The sequence below is a fragment of the Salvelinus sp. IW2-2015 genome, unplaced genomic scaffold (genome assembly GCF_002910315.2).
Source record: "Salvelinus sp. IW2-2015 unplaced genomic scaffold, ASM291031v2 Un_scaffold2125, whole genome shotgun sequence".
In the NCBI taxonomy this organism is placed as follows: Eukaryota; Metazoa; Chordata; class Actinopteri; order Salmoniformes; family Salmonidae; genus Salvelinus; species Salvelinus sp. IW2-2015.
The window spans coordinates 109253-132027 of NW_019943460.1; the positions used below are offsets into that span (position 1 = coordinate 109253).

The 22775-nt window shown below is 43.5% G+C and overlaps 1 pseudogene; it reads right to left on the minus strand.

The window, feature by feature from the left end:
* Positions 1-21594, minus strand: part of LOC112073025 (nephronectin-like) — a 76557-nt pseudogene extending 54963 nt beyond the window's left edge.
* Positions 21595-22775: the final 1181 nt, after the last annotated feature.

Genomic DNA, 22775 nt, shown 5'->3' on the forward strand with positions numbered 1-22775 from the left:
AAACCTAAGTTGCTGGAATAATTGCTCACTAATATGAATAGATCATGGTATACATTGGTCTAGCCATTACAGTGGTACAGGAAGAAAGAGCGACATAATGTCATGTTCCTAACCAAGCTGGAACCTAGACAGAGAGACTTTAAAGTAAGAGGGAGAGAGAATTCTCTCAACGATCACCTCTATGGTCCCTCTTGTCGCTGTCACAAACATCTGCTGTGTTGTGGGTGCTTTAACACTGTTGTTAACACAGTGCCTTGAGGATCATTCCTCTGTGCTCACCACTCAGTTATTGTGGAAGCAGATGCCTAGCCCCGAGCATGCACTGCATGTGGTTGTGTGTGTGGCTGTGTGTGTGTGTGTGTGTGTGTTGTGTGTGTGTTGTGTGTGTGTGTGTGTGTGTGTGTGTGTGTGTGTGTGTGTGTGTGTGTGTGTGTTATACTTGTAACTACTGCTTGTAAACATGTTTCTCTGTTTACAACGCCACATCACTATTTCAACCATTACAGTTCACCTCACCATCTAAATGGGTGTCTAACCGAATAAATGAAACATAAGATAGATCGATCGAGTATCGGCATAAAGGAAAATGAACATTCCAGTGTGTCTTCGACTGACATTAGAACGACAAATCAACGGTTAACAGCAAATCACTACTTTGAATGAGAAAAAGAAATCCAATCTTTAGGTTTTGAATAATTAATGAGTTTCTACGGCGACGTGGAATGATTCCCGCTGAAGGTTATATCTATTAGTAGACGTATTAGACATACATTATCTCTAAATGATCGATCGCTTGAAAAGTCCCCAGATTGCCCCTTTAATGAGCTCTTCAGTCAGGGACACCAGATGTCATAGCCAAGTGCTTGTCTAAGGCACGACTCTGCCAACTTAGTTCCATGCACACTTAAGCATTTGATATTTTTTAAATGATAGTTTGTCAGACAAGTCTAATTATTATTAGTACATTGATAAAAGAGCAACGTCCGTCCTAGTCGAAGTAAGGAAGTCAGAGGTGTTCATTAGAGCACGCAACGGAAAATGTTTTAAAACCAATTTGCAGTGGAAAACTATTTTWATTTTTATTTTTATTGGACCTGTCTAAGTAGTCCCTCCCAGTTTGAGTCTGTTCTCTTCCTTTGGTTACTAACGAACATGACCCATGTTTGATTCTTTTCTAGCGACTACATCAAAGTTGAGCCATCCAGCCAACCTGCCATGGGCCACCTTAGCCTGAGACATGTACGATGACTCATTTCTACATTCCGGAAAGGATTTCAACTCCCTCTCCCCCTTCTCTCTCGCCCCTTCTCTCTCGCCCCCTCTCTCTCGCCCCCTCTCTCTCTCTCTCTCTCTCCCTCCATGTTTTTAATTACATGCTATCCTATTCCTGTCTTAAGGCGTGAATTCCACAAGTAGTTTCAAGCCACTCGGATTTACCTGAAATTAACCCTCCCTGGCTGAGGGGGTCATTCAATTCAATATAGAGGCACAGACACAGACACATAGCACGCGCACGCAACGCACTACACTCACTCACTCACGTCACACACTCACTCACTCACTCACCTCACTCATGTGTTGTAACTCTCAACGACTACTCGTTGCACTGCATTTCAGCCTGCTCTCTGAGTTATCTCAGGATAGTAATTGAGATGTTATCTGCAGAGGGAGGTTGCCATCCAGGCATCATTCACTGTGTGTGTGTGTGTGTGTGTGTGTGTGTGTGTGTGTGTGTGTGTGTGTGTGTGTGTGTGTGTGTGTGTGTGTGTGTGTGTGTGTGTGTGTGTGTGTGTGTGTGTGTGTGTGTGTGTGTGTGTGTGTGTGTGTGTGTGTGTGTGTTGTGTGTGTTGTGTGTGTGTGTGTGTGTGTGTGTGTGTGTGTGTGTGTGTGTGTGTGTGTGTGGCCCCGGTGCACAGCAGGCATTTCCATTTGTGCTGATTCAGGCTGTTTCTACCACCCTCTCCTGTGCGATTATAGTGTCTAACTACTATGGAGAGAGCTAGCCTGCATCCTGCATCAGCTATGAATCAATTAATAAAACGGCAACATTACTACGCCTGTTCCTGTTGCTATGTATGTGTGCATAGTAGACAATAAACAATGATTATCATGCCATCGCTCAGGGCCAGGTGAAGTTTGACTTCCATTAGTTTCCTTTGGAAAATGTTAATGTCAGCAGGTCTGGATGGAGGTGGATGAAAGGGGCCTTGAAGCACTGAGTAAAGGCATGCTGGCTCAGATTAGAACGACCACTAACTCACTACGGCTCTCTCTTTCTCACTGACTATCTCTATCTCTCACCAACTCTACCTCTCACTCACTATCTCTCTCTCTCTCTCATCTCTCACTAAGTACCCATCCCTCTCTCTCTTGCTTTCTCACTATCTCTCTCTCTCTCTCACTCTCTCACTCACCAACTCTCTCTCTCTCCCTCCTTATCTCTCACTAACTACCTATCTTTCTCTCACTAAACTCTATCTCTCTCTCTCTCTCTCTCACTAACTGATTAACTCTCTCTCTCTCCCTCTTTCTCTACAGGAGTATGAAAGGTACAGTGTATTTTCACACAGAAGACACCAAGTGGTCTATCCAATCTCAGTGTAGGGTGTAATCACAACGTCATTAAGCGTCATTAAGCATCACAATGTCACAATGTCACGATCACAACGTCAACCCAGTTACTGATCGGCGGTGAGGAAGACGGTCTTACCTTGATTGCAGGTTTTTCCAGTGAAGCCAGGGTGACACTTGCATTTGCTGGGTCCTACGCAGTCTCCATGCTTACACCCGTGCTGGCACAGAGCTGTTTGGGGAGGATTCCCATAGATAGGAAAGAGGCAAGTGAGAAGAGCAATTCCCCGGAACACACTCACAGCCTGTTTTCATAAAGCGTCTCAGGATAGGAGTGCTGATCTAGGATCAGGTGCCCGGTGTCTATGAAATCTAATTCATTATGAGCTAAAAGGCTAAAATGATTCTAGATCAGAACTCTCAGACACTCTGTGAATACAAGCCCTGGTCTCAGATCAGATGTGAGAAAGCATTTAATCCTGTCTGACTTGTTCAGTAACTTAGTGTGCATTACTGTTGATCTAATTTAATTTATTCGTTTTTTTAGAAAATCATTCAGAAAACATTTTCTTGCATTGTTGGTTAGTGGCTTGTAAGTAAGCATTTCAACGTAAGGTCTACTACACCTGTTGTATTCGGTGCACGTGACTAATAATATTTTCTTTGATTTGTTGATTTACTAAGTACGACAATGCAAGCACAGCGGCACGTGTGTGTSATACTTGTGTGGGATTAGGGGCGATGGGAATTGTGGTTCAACAATGACCAGAGATAACATTTTCATGTGAAACCATGTTTTCATATAACTTATAAACTGTATTACTGTACAGCGCTGGCTTATTGGGAGAGAGAACCCTGTTTCCTTGTTGATTTTGATCCATTTCAAACCGTACAAGCCCTAAGCGATTAAAACACTTGAACTTTGTGCGAGCACTGAAGTGCTGATTCTCCTGGCTTTGAAAGCGGCTGCACTGATATTTACGGTGGAAAACGGCCAACACAGCTAAACGAGTAGCCTAATACCTCACTATTAGCACGGCGTTAAAGCACACAAAAGCAAACGCTTGCCGTGAACATTATGTTCAGTATCAGGCAGTAGAAACAACATAAAACATCATATTTTCTGGCTGCTGGTTGTCCGTTGTGTGAAGTGTTGTTTAGGGCAACTGAAGGCATTAGGACTTGAGGCAATAGTAATGCTTTACAGTATCTCTGTGTGTTCTGGTGTTGGAGACGCCCGAGTCCCAAATGCTACCCTATTCCCTTCATAGTGCATTACTTTTGACCAGAGCTCAATTGACCCTGTTCCAAAGTAGTGCACTACATAGGGAAWAGGGTGCCATTTGGGACACAAAMACAGAGCTGKAGGCTTGCTCTGCTTTCTGTTCTGTCTAACTGTGCTGCTCACTGTGTTCACTGCAGCATACTAACCATGGCTGATATACAGGGGCCTCAGCCAACTGGTACTAATTTCCATTAAAAGCTTCATTAAGTCCGTCATAATAGGGACCAATCAGGCTCGTTAATTATCCCTACGGTTGGAGTTGGAGACGGGGATGGGGGGTTATATGTGTTTGTGCCGGGAAGCGGGGTGAGTGTGCGTGTGCGCAGCATGATTGGACACGTCTGGGCGAGCTCACTTATCTTGTCACAGATTTATTGTGCGCCTGATACCGTCATTATGTGAAGTACAATGTAGAGGTGCAGTGGGAAAGAGTGGAGACTCAACATCATGACTGATGCTTAGTGGAAATAGACAATGGACCTGTACAGAAGGCTAGCTGAGCATTGCTTAACTATAAAGATATAAGCAAGCATGAAAAGTATTTAATTGTGGCACTGCAAGTACACCCTACAGATGTAGGATCTTAATTTGATCACTCTTTGTTGCTGAGAATTGTCCTGCACAGCATGGAAAATGTACACTTGTAGTGTATTCAAGGCTTAAAAAGTCTTCTAAAGTTTGTAATTTACACTTKACATGTTAGTCATTTAGCAGATGGTGTTATCCAGAGCAACTTACAAAAGCAATTAGGGTTARGTGCCTTGCTCAAGKGCACATCGATAAGAGTTTTCACCTTTWACATTTCAGACTTCCTCTAAAAAAAAWHTCTGTTCATCATAATCCACATAATAATTCACATTTCCTGTTGCTGCAGGATMATTTTCCTGCTGTAGCAAACCGGCTCAAATTAAGATCCTACACCAGTATATAGGTTACCCAAAATGCCCATTCACAAAAGGTCAATTGAAATCGAATTAGRTAGCTTTATGAAGCGTATCATTGCGGCGGTTAAACCTTTGAGCATGGGGCGTTGGAGGTGATAGAGGGATAGTGTTCATATTTCGGCTTGGAACATTGTTCATATTGAATTCACAGCCATTAGTGGAGATTCCTTCACCTGRAGGAGATAGCATTGTGTAGTCTCATTCCACTTTATTAGAATGTGTAACCTAATAGACAAGACAGTGTTAGCCCATTTTCCAAACCTGGGATATATGAGATAGGGTGTTAACGCGAGGACGCAGGTGAGCTGTGAAACCTCTAGATTACGCCCCTGATTAAAAATAAAAAAGGGTTTGACATATTTTGGCGGGGGGAGTTGAATCAGGGAAACGTGTAAAACTTGTTAGGTCAAGTTCAAGTCCTTATCTGCGTCAGCATTTGGCCAATTAAAGTCGATGAAATCATTTATTAATACAGCTGACACGGTCACTGTCACGAGCTCTGAGGGTTTTTATTTTAAAGTTTCCACAGAGGGTAGTATGAGGACAAGCATGCTCAGAAGTAACCCATCCCAGGCTGTTGGGTTCAGAGAAAGGTTGGTCTTTTTAAATCTGCGGTGCGGCCCAGGGAAATACCCTGTGTTCATTAGACCACATCCAACGACATGAGAACTAAAAATGGCCGCCGCAACCGTAGAGGAGCAACTACATGCTCCAATTCAACACGCTTCTCATTCCCTGAATACCTACTGATGACACCGCTTCACACCAGTTTGCATCAGGCATTCCTCTGGCCATCCATCCTTAGAGCCCATCTAAGGATCAGGCCCCCAGTGTCCAGACTGGAGCCTGAAGTCACGAGCTCTGCTGGTCAGCTGCTGCTAGCAACCTAGCAGTGCCAAAAGCCCTGGTCTGGCCTAGAAAGCCTATGTAAATTACAATCGCCAGAACGCCCCCCATCCCCAAAGAACATTTTGACGGCAGTTTTAGCCTCCAATATTAGTTTATTATCATCAAGTTCAATCCCACGGTCAATCAAATCGAGATATTTCATTAAATAGTCATCCATTCTGACTACTACATTTGTCGTCACACAGGACCATGTGCTGACACAGACCAATCACGGGCCGGCAGGCTACGAGGAGGCTCGCGCCCGTGGAGTTGCTCTCTCAGCAGGATGAAAACGACTACATCGACCATGATCCTTTGCTAGTTACGGCCACTTTTACCATGATCCTTAGCGATTTCTTGGTGCCATTCAGCCCCATTCAGCAATATGGCGTGGTTCAAATTCAAATAGTTCCGGCTTCCATAGGAATATGTGGATGCCGTCAGCGCTATCACCATCTACTGGTTTTAATGTCTACGCTAAGAATGTTGGTCGACTTTTGTCTCTGGGGGTCCTATCAGATGTTTGTGAACTTCATTTGAATACATTGACTAACTACTGTACTTGACAGTGTTTGGCAAAGACAGTTCAAATGTTAGAATACAGTATATGATATTGTCAAAAACGTTGTATTTGGGTAGAAGAAAATATGGATATTTTTTTACTGTACTGCTTGACATCATGTAGCCCCCCCCCCCCCCCCACCACCACCACATGCTGAGAAAAAAAACATTTTAGCGTTCCCTTATTTGACAGCGAAGTTCATTTCGTGCAATTCTACACATTTTGCCACAGGGCAGAGAGGAAAATTAGCTATTTTACATCTCATTTCCTAAAATTATATGCATTTGCCACAGGGTGTAGAGAATTTGCATGCAGTTTTTAATATGATACAGTATCTGAGTAAGACTGAATAACAAAATCAATGGGGGCCCCCCCGGCTGGTAATTCGACCATGATTACTACGTTTAGATTACTAAGTTTAGATAGCTGGCCGCTAGACTAACTTACCAATCTAAAATAGTTCAGCTGACATGGCTAATTGAGTGACTATCAGTGACATAACAAGAGAAACACTGCTGATGCACAAACACATTGTTTTATTGCACCTTGTTTATTCTACTAATTTAACTTGCAACAGTCAGTTGAGACCCCAACTGAGCCGCCCCCCCCMMMAAAMAAAATCTAAACAATATATAATCTTTAATCACTGATGTAGGCGTACCATTTTGAAGATTGGGAAGTAGTCTACATTGAACTACAATTATTTTACACAGGCTCTTGGTTGATGAAGTTTTCATGTACTAACTAGGCAGMTGTATATAGTTTATATAAGGATATCAAACTCACAGGAAATGAATAACTAACACTGAGCCATCTGAGGGCATCACATAGCTCTCAGTCAWGYTGCTGGTGTGAACGCCAAACATCTCAGTCATGCTGCTGGTGTGAACGMCAAACGGTGGCTGCAGCACAGAGTTCTCAAGCCAGAAGGGGAGGAGATATTTCTTAGCCAAGGGGGGAGGATGAGGGAGAAGGGGGGAGGTGGCTATTAATAAATCAGAGAAGCCAGGATTCAGAGGATGTGTGTGCCTCACTGCCTTCAGGACCCCGTCTTGCCAAGAATTATTTTAAAGAAATATGTGGAGCAGCTGACCTTGTGGCGGACACCTTATTCTCCCGACTACTCTGTGGGTTAGAGCGAAGACGCCTGCTGCAAAACAAATGTGCAAACACAAAGAAAAGAACATTCCAGCAGGCGTTTTGTCTTGGTTGGATGAGAGAACAGAAYCACGGCATGAGAGAGCCAGAGAGCCGTGCKCGGGTCTCTTTTTGACGAGTAAAGCATTCTTGAAATGATGCACAAAGCACAACAAGGAGTCACACACATTACATGGTTCCAACCACAGAGAATGGGCGTCGGATGTCACTTCCCCTTCRCAACATGCAATGTAGCTMGTAGCTACATCTTGAATATGCTTACAAACGAAGTGAAAATTCAATTTAAATGGAAGTTAGCATTAGCCCCATGGAGAACGGATGCTTCTCATCACGCAATGTTGCTAGTAGCTAATAGCTATGTTTGAAATATGTTTACAAATTGGAGTTTAGATAGTTTAATTAGTTACATTGATGGTCAAATTGTGCCGTGGTGTCCGCAGAGATTACGCGTGGCATCATGCTGGCTAATTGCATGTTTGTGGACGTTCACATCACAAGCCGAGAGAAGAAAGATAATGCTTTTCTTCTAACACACTGACAGGCTGCAGATTTTGTGATGTTCAATTCAATTTCCTCCTCCATTCCTTTGATGGATAGAAATAGCACCACCGTCACCACATTTTGAAGGAGCCGCAGCATCGTATTAGTTTCTGTGTCTGACAAATAATTGATACAAGTGCTTAGTATGAACAGATTGATATTTGACAAAGTATTTGATCCTTCTAGGCCCAGTTGAATTGAAACACAATCTATTGATTTCTCCTTTCAGAATCCATGTACTTTTTATTACCTTACCTTCCTTGTCTCTTTTCCTCATGATCACTAACAGATCAAACTACATGATTAAGTTTCTATGAATGGATTTACCCATCCAGCTAATATCAGATCAGTGGCTTGAAGAAAACGAGACAAAGAGAAGCTCTTTAAGACTATTATTATTATTTAATGGTGCTTAAATTGTCCTATATTTGGAAATGTTTTTTGCATTATCCTCAGGGGTCACGGACAGGGTATTGGTTAAACTGTATCAGTTTACACATTTTGTCACTCACTCATTGGCTTCCATTACCAATTAAAGGTCCTCTCCTAATCCAAGCTACTTTGTACTTCGAGAGGGAAACGACCTAAACAGTCTCGGGAAAACTGCACTGAAGATCCGTATCCCTTGGATTCTTTAAGAAATCCGGGATCAAAGCAATAGACCGGTAAGAGAGAGTTAATTTGGGACTTTCTATTTGGAGGGAGAGCGAGAGAGAGAAAGGAGAAGAGAAAGAGAGAGAGAGATGTAATAGGATGCAACTGAGGAGGCTTCTAGATATTTGATTAAATTCATTAAAAAATCACAGTCCATCTGTGTCATTTGTTTAGTGTTGGTTTGATTAATTGCAGCTCTTTGCTATCATTTTAGTCTAATCCGAGAGCTTGTTATGACTAAACGACTAGGACGTGAGGACTAAGAAAAACTTGTTGATTTGCCAGTGGTCTATTTCATCCTGACTGTGAGTTAAAACTGAGGACATTCTGATGTGTATGTAATCATTGAGATATACTGCAAATGCTTAGCACGGCAAATGCATCTCTGTTTATGGGCACTTGGATAAAGTAAAGTAACGCTGCCTGTGATTTAAACCACCCAATCGCATGACATGTCAGTGTAGTACCAATGGAAATGCTTGGCCTATAATAAATATCTCGCTTTCTCTCTCTTCCTCTCGGTTCTCTCTTCTGTCCCTCTCTCTCTTTCTTCTTTCTCTCCTCTCTCCACCATCTCCATCTCCACTCACTCCCTCTCCCATCTTCCTTCCCTCTCTCTCTCAGTTCTGGGGACAGGGAGCTTTAATTCGGGGCAGACCCATTCCAGTTCTCCATTCTTTGTGAGCAGTCACCCGACCGATCACTGAACTCTTGAGGGCTGGAGACAGCCAGAACCCGATAGCACCGCCAATCTAATCTCCGGGCCCCAAAACTGCAGTGGTGTAATCTGTAATCCATGACAACTGGCCTCCCTCCGTCTCCGAAGTTTAAATCAGCCCTGCGGCGGCATGATGGAGTACTGATTGAGGTCTCGAGTGATTGGACTCGTGTGGTACGCTCGGTGGGGCATTTGAAGGCGTGAGCGAACACTCTGGTTTTTCTCCTATGGCATTGATTTATCACAAGTCTGAGACGGATGGCTGGCGGGAAAACGATACGGTTTCCTTCAAAAACAGGTGGTGGGTAAAAGTAGCTTTTGCCGAGAGGGGGACGACTCTCCGAGGTGAAGGCGACGTTTTCTCGTACTTGACATGGAATGTGTGAGACTCCTGATGGGTACTTTGGAACAGTGTTAAGAGAAAACAGCCAGATAACACACTCTGTTTAATGAACAGAAACAAGGTCCTGTCAAAGTATCTACTCACCCAAAGGACTTTAACATGTCAATCACGTCAAGCGGAAACACGACTTACTCTACTAATCCCTGTCACTGTAGATCTTGTCTATTACTCAATTGTCTAGAAACTCTGTCCTCTCCTTGCCTCCTGTCTTCTCCTTCATTGCACTGATCTGAGAGAACTGACCAGGTGAAAGACAGCCTTATGATGGGCTTGATTCCGCCATATTGTTTTCACCTGTCAATTCATTTCAAATCAATGCAGAGGATGGAGCTAAACCCAAACAGAATAAAACAAATATTTGGTCTGATCAATGATGTTATATTCTGTCTACTCTAGAAACTGAGCTAACTTCCTCTTCCTGGTTGATCCAACATGGACAGCTGGGAGGACCTGAGCCAAGCCCAAAATGACCAGGAAGCAACACTTATTGATACAGGTATTCCTGCCAACACGACAGCAGAGCTCTTAGCTAACTAGCCTAGCAACATGTTGGTGCATTGGCTGTCACAAATAATAGCAACCACAAAAGCATCCCATTCTGCCACTTTGTCTTGAGCTTAGTCTCTTGAGTTCCCTCCGCCCTCTTGGGTCGGCTTCTAAGTCTGAGTCGCTATGTCATTACCATAACTTGTTTTTCTCAAGCTAGGATCTATGTGAGAATGCAATTACCATATTCTGTTTTTCTTTTCACCTCAAATGAGGAGCGAGGGATAAAGAGGAGAGGAGAGTCAGCTGGCGGCGAGGCAGAATGTTAATCTGACACGATAAGTGGGCCTACAGGCACTAAGGTTACTCAACTCAACACTAACACTCTCACCTAGGGGAGAAGGGAAGGGAACGAGGTCGACCGCCTTAACAGAGCATCTGAAAGGAGGGCCTGATGCCAGACCTAAACCAAGTGAAGGTTATTGAGCTCAACACCCTCGCCTAGGGGAGAACGAAAGGGCAATAAGCGGGCCACCATTACAGTAGCCTGGTCCCASGTCAGTATGTACTGTCTTGATAGCTTCTCTGGTCATTGTAAGACAACACAAACAGATCTGGGAACCAGGCTACCATAACAGGGCTTCCAATGGAAGGCCCAGTGCCAAACGGAAAAAATAGAGCTCAACGTGAAGTAAATACCTTTGGACAGGGACCAGCAGTGTGACATTTTAGTTTAGTCTAAAAACGACAACATGAACAAACACCAAAAATATCTAGCATGATTATAGCATGAGTCATGACAAGTGATTAGCAAAACAACAACAACAACAAAACAGTTAAACAAAATGCATATGAGGTGAAAGGTTATGAAGGTCATGTGAAGTATTATAACGATGACATGAAGCATTATAACCCATCCCCCCACCCCCAGGCTTCTAGGTTAGTAGACTGACAGAGACGGAGCCAACATGCAGCCCAGCCTCTCTCTGTCTACTCTCTACATGTTGTGCGTAAGTACGCCCGTTGTGTCACCCATCACACTTCCGCAGCCGAAGCAACAGCTGTACCATCATGTGTGCAGCAAGCCATGCAGTGGATCTCCCATTTGTCAGGCTGCTCGACACTTTCAGAGCTCCCTATTAATATCATTCACACATCTCTGCAGGATATAATTACACAGTATGGCAGCAGCCAATACTTCTCTGTTTCCATAAGAGTCAATATTTGTCCATAGGGCTAGATATTTTATTAAGGGTCAATATAATATCAGACGGTGGTATAATGTAATACTGTTGCACAAAATGTGTTCATTCTATGAACAATTAGGTATATTGAGGCTACAGTAGCTCATTCTAGTAAACAAGGTATATTGAGGCTACTGTAGGCTGATTCTAGTAAAACGAGGTATATTGAGGCTACTGTAGGCTCATTCTAGCAAAACAAGGTATATTGAGGCTACTGTAGGCTGATTCTAGTAAAACGAGGTATATTGAGGCTACAGTAGGCTCATTCTAGCAAAACAAGGTATATTGAGGCTACTGTAGGCTGATTCTAGTAAAACGAGGTATATTGAGGCTACAGATGGCTCATTCTAGCAAAATAAGGTATATTGAGGCTACTGTAGGCTGATTCTAGTAAAACAAGGTATATGAGGCTACTGTAGGCTGATTCTAGTAAAACGGGTATATTGAGGCTACAGTAGGCTGATCTAGTAAAACAAGGATATTGAGGCTACAGTAGACTGATTCTAGTAAAACAAGGTATATTGAGTACAGTAGGCTGATTCTAAGTAAAACGAGTATATTGAGGCTACAGTAGGCTCATTCTAGTAAAACAAGTATATTGAGGCTACAGTAGGCTGATTCTAGTAAAACAGGTATATTGAGGTACAGTAGGCGATTCTAGTAAAACGAGGTATATTGAGGCTCAGTAGGCTGATTCTAGTAAAACGAGGTATATTGAGCTACAGTAGGCTCATTCTAGTAAAACAAGGTATATTGGGCTACAGTAGGCTGATTCTAGTAAAACGAGGTATATTGAGGCTACAGTAGGCTCATTCTAGTAAAACGAGGTATATTGGGCTACAGTAGGCTGATTCTAGTAAAACGAGGTATATTGAGCTACAGTAGGCTCATTCTAGCAAAACGAGGTATATTTACAGTACAGTAGGAGCATCCTCTGAATCCATGACTGGATTTACTCAACATGTCACCAAAATGATTCCCTGCACACCTGCATTTACATATACATGACATTTACTAAATATTCATTCACAGCAATCATTTACAATTATCTGTTTACATGGCTACAAGCTATAATGGGAATCTGCTCACTAGACCTATTCTCGGCTAGAATATCTTTCCCCCAACACGGAAAACTCAACAGCAGCAGTGGAAATGTCAAGTGTATTTTTCACTTTGTGTGTGTGTACGTCCACGTATGTGCCTATGAACAAGTGTGTGTGCCGTGTGCTCGTTGGTAGAGTGTGTGTTTCAGAGCCCTTAGTTACTATATGTCTTCTGTATAGCACTTGTGACATCGGCTGATGTAAAAAGGGCTTTATAATACATTGATTGATTCTACACTGGGTTTATCTCTTTCTACATCCTAATTGTGTTAATCCAGCAGCTACACCCTGGTAACCCACGGCAACCCCATTGGAAACCCTGGTTGCCCCGGTAACCCTGCAGCGGGCACGTAGAGTTGGCACTACTCACGTTGGCAGTGGCCCAGGAGAGCCTGGTCCATCCCCAGCGCAGTCGATGCGGGCGCCGTAGCGACACAGCCCATTGGACGAGGCCATCTGCCGAGGCCACCTGTCAGGAGACAGCTCTATCAGTTCACAGCCAATTAAAATGGACGAATTTAAAAGCCAGCATGTCTGTTGGTTCTTGCCCACCATGCCAGGAGACAGAGACAGAGACAGAGACAGAGAGACAGAGACAGAGACAGAGAGAAGAAGAAGAGAGAGAGAGAGAGAGAGAGAGAGAGAGAGAGAGAGTCTCATTCAAACAAAGCCAAGGCACTGACTGACAGACTGAATATATGTTTGTCATTCTTTACCCAGCACATAATTAAATGTTACTTGTTTTCCAAATGCTAAGCTACTCCCATGTCCCTCAGAATGTGTTAAGGAAAGTAAACAAACTTATCTGTGAGCGAGCTGGCACACAAAACACAGGACATTTCCAATCAGCATGTTGGCATTTATTGCACAGGGGAGCATGTTGGTTGTGTGATGTCAGAGCTGAATCCTTACGGGTGAAACTACAGAAGAACAGGACCCAATGTAACTAATACGAAAGCTTCTCTCCACATCGGTATCACTGACACTTTAATCTGTGGGGCCAGGCAGAGACTCCCATAGCTCAGAATGAAGGTGTGTGTGTGTGTGTGTGTGTGTGTGTGTGTGTGTGTGTGTGTGTGTGTGTGTGTGTGTGTGTGTGTGTGTGTGTGTGTGTGTGTGTGTGTGTGTGTGTGTGTTGTGTGTGTGTGTGTGTGTGTGTGTGTGTGTGTGTGTGTGTGCACGCGTGTGCATGTGTGTTAGAGATTAGACTGCGGTGAGTTATCATTGTGACGTTCATAATGTATCCCCCATCTTCAGACTGGGGTGTATTCAGTGATGTGAAATGTTCTGAACATCGCAGATAGAAATAAATGAATAGATCTGACACAATGGCATGACAGACAGTCCTATCTGCTCTGCACAACACAGTTCTATCTGAACGTCACAGTTGAACAAGCCCCTGCTCTGAGTGCTAATACCAAAGGACGTAGAGGCGTCATGAGCATCGACTGTCTGTGTGCCAACGTCCAAATGAAACATTATCAGAAGCAGAATGTCAGAATGTCATTTGCTATTAAAGAAAGTGGGGAATGATAATGCCATCTTCAGAAATGGAAAGAACATGAGGCTAGTGCGTTTTCTTCCTGGCAATGGGCAAATACCTTATGACAGTTCTTGTATGAAACCAGCCTAAATTATGTTTCTGTGAACTGACGTTACGTTCTGTTCTATTTCAGAGAAATAGCTTCTTGGCAGAGTAGAGTAGGATTACTTATTTATCTGTAGCGGAAGCACAGCACAACATATTTTTAACAGGAAATAGAGAAAGATTAAGCCCATTTAAGGATGCCTCGGATGGGGACAACTATCAGAGCATGGTGTTCTGTGACGTTAGCGAAATGAATCAGAGACAGTARAAATAGAATGAACAGAGCTGACATAATTCTAAATTCTACATGACACAGAATCATCTCCATTCTAGACAAYTAATTTCTATCTGAACGTTTTGTAACGACAGAGAGATCAAGGTTCTGATGCTTGTTATCGAACCGAAGGAGCCAAAGGTGTCTTGAAAAACCACTTGGCATAAGGGGCGTCTTGCCTTGCTCTATCGTGCCTCAGCATTGAGGGCTGRGGAGACTGAGWTTGACGYKGTTGTGCATGCGGGACACGTCCTACCCTCCTGCTAGCCCATCCAGTTAGCCTCCATTGCCAAAACTCTGGAAATGCTAATGTCTGCCCCTGTGCCAATCACTTCACTGGAGAGAAAATCTGATGGAAGATGCTAAGTGGAAATGGCAGGAACAGGGAAAATGTTTGTACGCAGCATGGCTGGCAAGGAGAGAGAGAGAGAAAGAGAGAGAGAGAATCAGGAGCCCTGAGCACAATCCGATAGGAGACACATTTGGGAATGTTAAGGAGAGAAATAGGGAGAGGAGGAGAGAAGAGAAGAGGAGAAGGGAGGAGAAGATAAAGAAGCAGAGGAGAGGACTCTGGAATTGATTGCCAGACATGATTGTGAATTGGTGGCCAAGAGTTCCGCGACACCACCACAGAGGACCATGACAGATGGAGCAACAGGTACCCCTACCACCAACACAACACACACACAACACACACAACACAACACACACACACACACACACACCACACACACACACACACACACACACCACACACAACACACACCACACACACACACACACACACACACACACACACAACACCATGAGCACCTGGTCAGATAACGGGATATCGTCCCATTGCACAGCTTGCACTGAAAACACATAAACCCTCTGCTGATAGCTAATAGCATGCCTTGCTAAAAACTATCAATATTGAATGTGATCAAAGGGTGAAAAACATCATTAAAATAGCTGATGAACAACATAATAGCGAGGAGGAAGAGTTGTGCAAATTGGTCCATCATCGTATTACTAATTTAAACATACTCCTTGGCTGTTATTATTAGGGGTAATTTTTATCCACCCGCGTAAAACTAATAGGGCCTAAAGTGATATGATATTGCGGGCATAGCCTCGCCAACTGAGTGGGAGGATGATAATTGGTTTGCCTGAAGCGTTTTTAGCAACAAAAAAAGTGGCAGTGTAGTCGACCCTGTGCGGCGGGCAGGCAGGGCGGCAATGCAAAGAACAGGCGATGATGCAAATGAACTTTGAGCGGCACTCATAAAGAGACGTGTGATGCCATGCCAGTGGAACAGGAGGTGAGGTGGGAGGGAGAGAGAGAGAAGGCGCTCTCTGTCACTGTTTCTCTCTCTTTCATCTCTACCACTCCTCCTCATCTCACCACTCTCTCCCTCCCATCATCTACCATCTCTCCCTCCATCTCTACCCTCTCTACACTCTCTCCACTCTCTACCACTCTTCCTCCATCTCTACCACTCTTCATCCATTCTCCACCTCTCTATACCACTCTCTCCACTACCATCTCTACCACTCTCCTCCTCTCTCACTCTCATTCCCTCATCTCTATCACTCTCTCCCTCCCTCCATCTCTCTCTCTCCCACCATCTCTTTCCCTCCATCTTACACTCTCTCCTCCATCTCTTTCCCTCTCTCCTTCCATCTCTACCACTCTCTCCCTCATCTCTACCACGCTCTCCCTTCCATCTTTACACTCTCTCCTCCATCTCTTTCTCTCCCTCCATCTATACCAGTCTCTCCCTCCATCTCTACCACGCTCTCCCTCCATCTCTTTCTCTCCCTCCATCTATACCCAGTCTCTCCCTCCATCTCTACACGTCTCCCTCCATCTCTTTCTCTCCCCTTCCCATCTATACCAGTCTTCCCTCCATCTCTACCACGTCTCCCTCCATCTCTTTCTCTCCCTCCATCTCTACCACGCTATCCTCATTATACCACTCTCTCTCCTCCATCTCTTTCTCTCCTCCCTCTATACAGTCTCTCCTCCATCTCTACCACGCTCTCCCTCCATCTCTTTCTCTCCTCCATCTCTACCATCTCTCCTCCATCTATACCACTCTCTTCTCTCCATCTATACCACTCTCTCCTCCATCTCTTACACACTCTCCCTCCATCTCTACCACGCTCTCTCCTCCATCTCTTTCTCTCCCTCCATCTCTACCACTCTCTCCCTCCATCTATACACTCTCTCCTCCATCTATACACTCTCTCCCTCCATCTCTATCTCCATCTCTACCACTCTCTCCTCCATCTCTACCACCTCTCCCTCATCTATTACCACTCTCTCTCCTCCATCTCTTTCTCTCCTCCATCTATACACTCTGTCCCTCCATCTCTACCACGCTCTCCCCCCATCTATACCACTCTCTCCCTCCATCTATACCATCTCTCCTCATCTCTACCACTCTTCTCCCTCCATCTCTCACCTCTCCCTCATCTATACACTCTCTCCCTACATCTCTTTTCTCTCCCTCCATCTATTACCACTCTCTCCTCCATCTCTTTTCTCCCTCCATCTATACCACTCTCTCCCATCCATCTCTTTCTCTCCTCCTCATCTATAACCACTCTCTTCCCTCTCATCTCTACCATCCTCTCCCTCATCTATCTACCTCTCCCTCCATCTCTCCACTCTCTCCCTCCATCTCTTCTCTTCCCTCCATCTCTACCACTCTCTCCTCATCTCTACATGCTCTCCTCATCTATACCAGTCTCTCCCTCCATCTCATACACGCTCTCCCTCGCATCTCTTTCTCTCCTCCATCTGCATTAATGAGCATGCAGCCTGGCTGTTGGAACACAGCAGAATCATGCGCAACCATGCTGTTATAACACGATTTATCAAAGTAGAACTGAATTATGACTAGGTCAGTTATACACTACTGGTATGTTGGAGTGATGTCCATCAAATTCTCTATGTAAAATTCATATTGTGTTATTACTGTAATCATTCTGAACACGGGGCGTTGTAGAATAATTGCGTTGACGGCAGATCAGATAGATGTATGTCTTTATACTTTTTATCCATGTCTATGTCTGACTTCTCTGGATGAATAATACTTCATTGCAGAGAACGTCTTCTACACCTGCATTGCTTGCTGTTTGGGGTTTTAGGCTGGGTGTCTGTACAGCACTTCGAGATATTAGCTGATGTACGAAGGGCTATTAAAATAAACTTGATTTGATTTGATTGCAGTAAGCTGTGAAGGAACTGAAGCACAGAATTATCACGTTTGAACATTCCTTTGGTGCCTTGTCAGGAAAACAAACACTAGACAGGGTCTTCACAACAGACGCTGGGGGAAAGGAGCCATGTTAGTCCATCATTTAGCCCAGCGTGTGTGTGTCTGTCTGTCTGTGTGTGTTGTGTGTGTGTGTGTGTGTGTGTGTGTGTGTGTGGTGTGTGTGTGTGTGTGTGTGTGGGGGGGGGGGGGGGGATAGGCCAATCTCTGCTGTTTGACAATGAATAGGATGACATATTGCTCATATAGCAGCACCCGACACTGAAGTGGAACTAAGAGACATATTATATTGCATGATAATAATCTGTGTCTTAAAAGTGTCCCTCAGAATGATGAGAGTAATAATAACAATCCATCTTGGGCTGCAATGTTGCTTGACAGTGAACACACCACACACCACACACACACACACACACACACACACACACACACAACACACACACACACACACACACACACACACACACACACACACACACACACACACACACACACACACACACACACAACCTTTGCATACATATTTAATCTAAATACCTGAGGACAAGTAGCAACCTCATGTTAAAGAGAGCATCGCTTCATAAATGTTCATGAAAGTGGCTCGCTTTTATTCTGAAAACGACTAGTACACACACTTCTATAAGCACCGGTTGACAAGTAGCCTTTTTCACTAGTCCTGCTGAATTACTTCGACCAATTTCCAGGAAAAGGCTTGCTTTCTCTGTATACACTTATTCAAGTTTTTTAACATCAACCCTGGAGGCTAACATATGTCTGTCTATTTTTGAGGGTCTAATGTTGTTAGAATATACTAGGGATGTTTGGAGGAGAGTGAGGACATGGTTTGGAGCAGTAACTTGGAGAGAGGAGGATTGGAATGTATTGGCTGTGTCTGGAGCAAAGCAATGTAGCGACATCATCATAGAGCGATAGCCTCCATGAGTAGTGGCTATTTAAAGGGGAATCTGGATTTTTTTCCCAACTAGGATAAGATATCTCATCCAAGCTGTTCAATGGGTGATTAATGGTCTGACATACAAACTCAGGATTGTGGCTTTAAAAAAAGTGAACTAGTCCTTAAAAAGTTATCTGATGTGTAGTCTTTCATCGAGGCAAGGTGTTGTGACCTTACTCAGCTAGCCCATTTCCTGATTACAATTCAGAATCACTTAATACACATCACAACAAGATTAGCCTAGCGCCATTTTTCATCCTCGGACTAAACATTATGACAACAATGTTGATGAGTAATGAAAACCCCTCAACAAGGAATTACAGGTAGCGTTAATCTGTAATTAATCAGGCTGTTTTGAGCCAATTTACCATAGGACAAAAGGACCTTGCTGTGGCTGGCCAGTGAGCGGTGACGGCCCCTCAGTTGCTAGTTTAACCATTAGCTCTCTCCTCCAAACAGCTAGTTCAGATAATAAATGACTTTCCTCCACAGCGTTCTCACGGGACCCTCTCCCTATGAATTTAGATTGAAGTCAGCAGGCCAGGTTTATAACGGGGAAATAGGCCAATAATGACCCGCGTGACTAGCGGCGCTCCATCAGAGGGTGAGCTAATTACGTATGCTGCTCGTTAAATGTAAATGATCATTATGGGTTGGGCAGGGAAGGGCATATATCAACACACTCACCAGATGGGACCGTGGCCCTGTCACAACACATAACATTACCTAACATTAGACACTGTGACCAAGAACCTGGAGTAAACATCCACAAACACATCAATCCATCACACACTCTCCACTTCACACACACACACCCAACCCGTGTTTAACGAGACAGGTAGGAAAGTTCACCGCTATCAATCCTAAGAAATTTCTATTGTCTCTGAAACCTTATTTGTGTAAGATATCAGTGGGTATGGATTGTGCTAAGGGCTCTAGTCTGTCTGACATCGAATAAATGGGGGTGCAAAACCAAATTAAAATGCTTGACTGCGTTCACTATTGCAGTAATATCATGTCTTAGAAATACTCTCCAACTCTATTTGTCTCACTCTATTGCTATTTGTACWGAGTCTAARCCAATTATAGTGTGAGACCTGAAACTCTATCCTATGGAGATACAGAATAAAGGTTGTCTTCAATGCACCATAGGACCAGCACTCAGATTGAGGATCCAATCCGAAATGCCACACTATTCCCTATATAATGCACTACATTCGACCAGGGCCCATTGGGAACTCCACAGGGACTAGGGTGCCATATAGGATGCAACCTAGCCTTCAGTTCCTCAGTCTACTGTATCACTCTCCCAAAGGAAACAGCCTTTATGATGATGAATACTGCAAGGCAAGTGCATTGGAGCCAGTCCAGTGAAAGTGAACCTGCCTTATTAATAAACAATCTTGAAAAGGTATCCTGAAGGAATACATATCTGGAATACCAGAGGGCTTACTGTGTATATAGGTAGAAKAAAGTATATAGGTKATTTTATATACAATGACCTAAAATGGAATTCGTGAGTATGATGTTTTTATTACTGCTTATTAAGAGCTGTATAACATTCATTTTATGGAGKGAGAGAAAAAATGACAGCTGCACCAGATAAAGTAGATGTAGATTTCAATCTCAGGAACATTCTTTAGATTGGGCACTTTTCTCCTTTCCAAATACTTCACCGGATTCGTGTTTGGACATGAACCACCCGGCAAGGTAGGTGCTGTCACCGTGTTATCAGCTCATTGAGAGGGAAATCCAAGCAACTGACTTTGACCAAGAAAGTAGGCTGCTGGCTACTCGGGTTTGMTAAATGTAGGCCTAAACACAGAAACACTGTGTATTACCAAAGATGGTGAAGAAACTCTGTGGTATTCGGCCTACGTACTAACATAGACCTAGTAGATCCGCATAAAAAATGCCAAACAAAAAGCAACAGCAAAAACATTACAAACATTTATTAATGTTCTTTTTTTATATATAAAAAAGTACACCATTCATTCGAGATAAAGAATGATGTTATTTTTTATGAAAATAAGGGAGAAGAAAATAGATTATACTGGTATAGGTCTATTCCTTCCACTGTACGTCGAGTGCGACTACAGCCCGAATCATTTCAGCACATCAGCAACGTTTCAGTCTATGCATTGCAAACTCATWCGCTCACTATGTGGAAGTCGCGTTCATAGCATTAGGAATGAATAGCATCTCCGTGGTCACATTAACCCTCTTTAGAAACTCGCTCAGAGTTTARGAGAGCAACACCTTCTCCACATTCCACAATCACCAACGCAATTTGAACAATTCTAAAAACAACATAATTGATAGAATGGAGAGAAAAAAATGTACACAAAAATGTAGTCTTTTGAACAAGATGTGTAGATGTGTGCACTTACCTGCCGTCATTCTCAGCACTTGCCCCTAAACAGAAACCGTACAACACCATCAACTTTATCCATAATTCCATGGTTAGGGGAATGAGCGCACACCGCGCTTGCACTCCTAAAATCCAAGTGAAACGTCYGACTGTACACTGCAGTGTTCAATRGTTAAAACGAAACGAAACAGCGGAGATGTGTTCCCTRCCAACGTTAAACACGCACWGGCATGAGAGGAGATTKGCTGTTGTCCTTCAAACGGACACCGATCCTTTAAAATGTTTCGGAGAAACCAGCCCGTTGCTTCCTCGAGAAGTGACCCAGKGCGRGTGGAGCGGAGTGCACTCTACTGGTGTTAAATGGGCCCCGCAGGTTCCTTCTCTCTCSGTCTCTCTATCTCTCCGCACAAGTTCACTGGGCTGCTACCCAATGAAAACGCTTCAGCGCAGTCGGAGCGCGCACTGCTCGTCGATGACTGTTGTGAATACACTGATGCTAGTCATTTGTCGTGGTATAGTGCTGTGCCACTTTACGCAGAGGTAGGCTGGAAATCCATAGATAAAAAAAAAAAAGAAGCAAATTGGCGACGGTCCATTTATTCATTAATTTGGGAGTCCCAGTGAGACCAAGATCTCTTTCACAAGGGAGCCTTTTCATGTGTGATATAGGTTGCACTCACGCACTGGCTGTGCATACTTTGGATGGCTTAATTAATTGCATAGCCTGCTCAGACACGCAGTACCATCGCCCACCCAGTAATAAGGAGTTCTAGCCTCCTGCCTACACACCCTGTACATAATTTACAGTACAAAACATARTTTATGACTAACTTCTGAGGGAACCCAAAGGTATCATAATATTTGCACATAAATGAACAGATTGTGCTTTAGAGGATAAACGTTGAAAAGGTCTCAGATAATAGTTCACTGCAAATCCACCCATCCTTCAGCGACATCAACCCTGAATTGAACTCCCAGGCTAGATATTTGGCTCAACATTATACATTTATTTAAAAAAGACAGTTCAATTCACTTTTGCGCATAGTCAATCATAATTAATCACAGAGGTACATATAGTTACATAAGGATTATATATATATATATATATATATATATATATGATCGGGCCGAGTTAAAACCTACACTCAGAATAAAAGGTTCTGGATAGAACCAAAAGTGTTCTATTGGTTGCTTCATATATGGCAACCCTAAAAGGTTCTGTGTAGAACCCTTTTGTAGTCTTTTGATCAGACCCCCATTGGGTTCTTCTTCACTGAACCAAAATTGGTTCCATATAGAACCCTTGTGTTCCATATAGGCTTTTATATGGAACCAATTTCGTTTCTATACTGAACAAAACTATAAACGTCACATGCAACAATTTCAATGATTTTACTGAGTTACAGTTCATATAAGGAAATCAGTCAATTGAAATCAATTCATTAGGCCTTAATGTATGGATCTCACATGACTGAGCAGGGGCACAGCCCACTGGGAGCCAGGCGCAGCCAATCAGAATGAGTTTTTACCCATGAAAGGGCTTTATTACAGACAGAAATACTCCTCGGTTTCATCAGCTGTCCGGGTGGCTGGTCTCAGATGATCCTGCAGGTGGAAGCCGGATGTGGAGGTCCTGGGCTGGCATGGTTAAACGTGGTCTGCGGTTGTGAGGCAAGTTGGACATAATGCCAAATTCTCTAAAACGAAGTTGGAGGCAGCTTATGGTAGAGAAATGACATTCAATTCTCTGGCAACAGCTCTGGTG